Source organism: Bos javanicus, chromosome 17, assembly GCF_032452875.1.
Source record: "Bos javanicus breed banteng chromosome 17, ARS-OSU_banteng_1.0, whole genome shotgun sequence".
Taxonomy (NCBI): Eukaryota; Metazoa; Chordata; class Mammalia; order Artiodactyla; family Bovidae; genus Bos; species Bos javanicus.
In genome coordinates, this window is record NC_083884.1 from 67,009,599 (window position 1) to 67,014,917 (window position 5,319).

General features: G+C 52.4%; 1 non-coding gene across 1 annotated transcript; it reads left to right on the plus strand.

Moving 5' to 3' along the window:
• The first annotated feature begins 1,415 nt into the window (after window positions 1-1,415).
• On the plus strand, window positions 1,416-1,488 carry TRNAG-ACC (transfer RNA glycine (anticodon ACC)). The gene has a single exon. It is a non-coding gene; the product is annotated as a tRNA-Gly (tRNA).
• Window positions 1,489-5,319: the final 3,831 nt, after the last annotated feature.

Genomic DNA, 5,319 nt, shown 5'->3' on the forward strand with positions numbered 1-5,319 from the left:
GCATCTGGGCTTTTCAAAGCTTTCTCCACCCCAACAAGGATGTTCAAGGTCACCTGTGCCCATGAGGAAGGTGATAAAAGAATCAACACCTGGAATGGTGTTCCAGACAGTATTATTTATGCTTTCCTCCCCCACCTTCCTTATCTGCATACAGGTGGTTTTTATTTTTAATTATTTTTTTAAATTTGGCTACACCGTGCAGCATGTTAGATCTTAGTTCCCTGACCAGGGATTGAACCCACAGCCCCTGTATTGGAAACTCAGAGTCTTAACCACTGGACAGCCAGGGAAGTCCCCATCCTCTTTAAGGATGTCAGATACCCATCTTCTCCCTGGAGCTCTGCTTCCAAGTCTCTTTTATTTGAATCCAGGGGAACTGGCCGAACACAAAGCCATCAAAACCAAAGTGGTCCAAGATGTCCCGCTGGCCTGAATCGACCAGAAAAATGAGAATTTCCTGGCTGTCCAAAGGCTTCCGTCGGACCCAGGGTCCTGAAGCCTCCGACCCTCCCCTCCCCAGCACGAAGGACAGGCTGGTTCAGGTCCCTCTCCTGAGTTCCTAGCCCAGCAGTGGTTAAAATGTGATCCCTTTTATTCAAGTAATAGAGACGAAGTTCCCGGGCCTTCGAGGAGCATCAATTCCGAGATTTATTAACCAATTTAAAATACTATTGTCTTTCACTTCAGAGCAAGATTGAGGGGTGTTGTTGGAGGAATGTAAAGGCAGAGTGACGGAGCCACAGAGCCAGGAGGTGTCTGTACCTGGGACTCAATAGATATTCATGAACATTCCCGTATTTAGTGAAGGAAATAACTTAATACCGACAGTGCGATGGAATAATAGCTATTTCCTGGCTGACTTGCAGGCCTCAGAAAATGAGATTGTGGCGGCTTCATTTTTCTTGTCTTTTCCCGCGCGCTCCCTGCCAGAGAAGGCGGCCGCACTGGGATTCTCTCTGCATTTCCAATGAGCTGGGGCCTGCCACCTCCTCCCAGCCCCGGTACTGCCCTTAGTACCCCTCCCCCCGCCATGACCTTGGGCCTGGGCTTCCTCAAGAGGTCACCCCGTGCCCTGTTTAGTAGTCCAGGCGGGGACTGAAGTAGTTCAAGCTTTATTCAGGTGGAGGGGCAGACAGACTGGTCCACTGGTTTGAACACTTGTTCATTCATTCATTCATTCATTCCGTATTCACCGAGTGTCTGCCGTGCGCTGGATGCTGAGGACACAGATAGACCCTCTTGGAGCTCACAGGGCATGGATGGAGATGCAGAGGAAAGCATTCTAGGGGCCCCAAGAGCTGTCCAGGAAAGGTGCACTGATGCTCACAGAACAGTGGGGCCCTGATACTTGAGGGACAGATGGTCAGCAACAGCTTCATAAACGATGTACTTCTTAAAAATTGCCTCTGGGGACTTCCCTGGTGGTCCAGTGGCTACGACTCTGCGCTACCAATGCAGGGGGCCTGGGTTCGATTCCTAGCCAGGGAACTAGATCCCACATGCCTCAACTAAGAGCTCACATGCCTCAACTAAAAGGGTCCCATGTGCCACAATTAGAACAGACACAGCCAAACAAAGAAATTTTTAAAAATTGCCTCTGACTCACTGGGTGACCTCCTGCCCAGCCCTTTGTAAGCATGATTTCATTTGGTTCTCATAGTAACTTCACAGTGTGGAGTGAACTCGCATCCTTTGCATGTTACAGGTGAGACACGGAGGTTCCACTGGATGAACTGGCTTCCCCCAGGTCACGCAGCTAAGAAGCGGCAGAAACGGAGCTGGAAGCCAGGTTTCCAGGCTCTGCCCTGTCCCACTGTCCTGTTGGGGTTTGCCCAGGTGTGGGTGTGGGGAGGGCGTTCTAGGGGGTGGCAATGGCTGGGGTAAAGCTCTAGAGATGTAAAATGGCCTTATGCTTTGGGGGAACCATGAGAAGTTCCCCAAACTTGAGGGTGAGATGGGAGTGGGAGCAGGTGTAGGGACCGAGGGGCTGTGGGGGCATCCTTGGGAACCTGTGGGCAAAGAGGAGCTAATGAATGATTTCAGCCTTGCAGAGAGGTGGGGCTCTATGTGGGAGGTATCCTGCTTGACCCTCCAGACTGCGCTCCATCCTTCACCATCCTGCCCTGAGCCCGGGAAGCTGACCTGATTGGACACGTCCACAGATTCCCATGCCTGGCCCTGGGTGGGTTCAGCCAATGAGGAGCCCAGCAGGAGATCAGGGGGTGGGAGGAGAGGAGGGTTGGGTGTTTGTCCATCTGGCCTCCCTGGGCTGGATGTGGCCTTTGACCGAAGGCCGTCAAGGGGGGGTTGCTCTAACACCGCTCTCTTATTTCCTTCATAGCACTGAGAACCACCAAGGCCAAACCCTTCATTAACGTGCTTGTTCATGGCCTGTGTTTTGCAGGCTCCCTTGGGCCGGGGACCATGTCTGTGATGGTTATCTTGGGCTAATATTTTGGAGTGATTATTATACACTGGGCTATCTTCTAAAAGTTTTCACTGGATTGTCTGAATTCTGACACCCATTACTCCCATTTTATCAGTGGCACACGGACATAAAGTCACTTTCCCAAGTTCACACAGACAGACAGTACTCACACCAATACTTGAACCCAGACCGAGCCTAGCTTGGAGTACGTGTGTGCTAAGTCGTTCAGTCGTGTCCACCTCTTTTTGACCCCATGGACTGCAGCCCAGAGGACTCCTCTGTCCATGGGATTCTCCAGGCAAGAATACTGGAGTGGGTTGCCATGCCCTTCTCCAGGGGATCTTCCCAACCCAGGGATCGAACCCGAGTCTCCTGCATTGGCGGGTGGATTCTTTACTACTAGGGCTACCTGGGAAGCCCTTAGAATAGGAACTCTACAAATATTTGTGGCAAGAATAAGGAATGGGTTTTGTTAGACTGTGAGCTAGACTGTAAGCCGATTGCTTGTCAAGCCTTGTGGCTCATCAAGTTACCAAAGTTCAAGTCATGCTAGTCAAGCACAGGTCAAACTAATCCAGTGCCTTCTCTGGGTCCCAGTCTGTGCCTCCAACTCCCCAAACAAACATGGCTGCAGAGCTGCACTGTGGCTTTCCTGGACTGTATCACAGAGTTCCTGGGCTCTACGCATTTCTGCCTTTATGGGCCTCTTCCTCCATTAAAAAAAAAAAAACCAATTAAAATTGTATTTTATGACTGCTTTGGTACAAGAAGGAATATTATCTTCCACTGGATTATGTTACAACTTGGCTTTTGGTTTTAAAAGAAATTAAAACCTTTTCATGGGCCCCTAAAATGTCGTGATCCCTAAACACTCAGCTGACTGTGCATGGCGGAGAAGTCAGGACTGAACGATTGAGGTTTTGACTCTAAGCATTTGTTATTACATGTAAATTGCACACAAGCATTCACAGGGGGTGTGATTACGTCCATTACAGAGATGGGAAAGCTGAGGCTCGCAGAGATTAGCCATCTGGCCCAGGAGCACAGAGTGAATCCACGGCAAAGCTCACACCTGCCTGAAGTTCACCACGTCGTCACGGGAAGTTCCAAAGACAGCTCTCTCGGGCCGTGCTGAGGATGACAGCCACGTGGCAGTGAACTTGTCACAGTGTCAAGATGAATGTGTGTCTGGCGCAGGGATGGCAGACGGGACAGAGAGAGTGGGAGACTCAGATGGATTCCTGCTTGACTCCCGGTCCCGGAGTGGTGGTGAGGGCTGGGGACAGAGGAGGGGCCAGCTCTTTGCCCTCGGACTTGAACTTCCGAGTGAAGCTGGTGGCCCCTGAGTCTATGACTACCCTTGGGGTGGAGACTGGGGCTGTTTATAAACTGAGTGTGATCCTGCCCAGCTCCGAATGCAGGTGGTCGGTGATAAGGTGGCTGTTCCGTAATGAGCTCAGTGGGAAGTTAATAAACACCATTGTACTCAGAGAGCAATGGCAGACTTGAGTACGAAATAAGAGAAATAGCCAGGGGGCGGCAGGACCCCTGAGCTGAGGAGCAGCTGCGCCCAGAACACCCCACCCTCCGCCCCCACCACCCACACAATGTCAGACAGTCCTCGCTTCCTGCAATGGCTCAGCTGTCCCCTGGTCTGTGACCTGGGGCATGTGGCTTCTGGCTCATGGCTGCCTCCTCTGTACAGTGGGGCAAAGGGGAATTAAACAGTTATGGCACCCACATCCTGGGTGCGCTATGATGCTGAAGCCTGGTGTCCTGTGGAGGGCCAGTACAGGCGGTCTCCTCTAAACAGTTCAAAGCCAGGATCTCTTCTGCTGCAGGTGAAGGACTGGAGGCTTGCTGATTCAACCCCCAGGTATTTACTGAGTTCCTGTGACGCACTGAGTTCTCAGTTTGGCGCTGCTTGTGTGCACTGCACCAGACAAGTCCCCTGGGCCTCGGTTTGAGAGGAAGGAGACGGACAATAACAAATAAACGAGGCTTATCCAGGTGGCTCAGTGGGAAAGAATCCACCTGCCAAGCATGAGGCTCAGGACACAAGGGTTCGATCCCTGGGTCAGGAAGATCTCCTGGAGACGAGCATGTCAACCCACTCCAGTCTTCTTGCCTAGGAAATCCCATGGCCAGAGGAGCCTGGAGGGCGACAATCCATGGGGCCCACAAAGAGTTGGATAAGACTTAGTACATAAAAACAATGCAGTGAGTCAGAGAGCGGCAGGGAAGAAGGGCAGGGCAAAGTGGGGAGCTGCTCTTTTATTGAGGCGGGGCTCAAGGAAGGATGCTCTAATAAGGTGACCTTTACAGAGACTGAGGGGACAAGGCATGGATGTGACTGGAGGAAAAGCACTCCAGGCGGACAGGTCAGCAAGAGCAGAGGCCCTGAGGTGGGAAGGCGAGGAAGGTTTAAGGAAGGAGGGGGTTAGGGTGGCCAGAGGCAGTGGGGGAGAGGTGAGGTCAGAGAGGTGACAGGGGCCAGGGTGGGTGGGCTTTGTTAGGACTCTCCTTGGGGGGAGGCCTTGCGGCGTCACTGGCCTCTGGCCTTCAGTTGTCAACCCCAGGGACGGGCCAGCCCCAGAGGGCCACCTTGCCCTTCCTTGCTGTCCACATCCAGTAACTGACAACGGCGGGTGTAGGAGCTTAGTCATTTCCCCCCCAGTGTGGGCTAACTCCGATAGGCCATTCTGGCTACGGGGCTCTCCTGGACCCGCCTTTTGGCCTGGGTCCTCCCCCTGCCCATCCCTCCCCACCTCCCTTCTGACTGCACTGATCCAAGGGTGCATGATGTCTAACCCCATCTCAGTTTTTCCTTTTAGAAAATGGCATTGATGGCCCCAAAGATCCTTCCATTTCAGCGTTCTGGACTGTGTGAT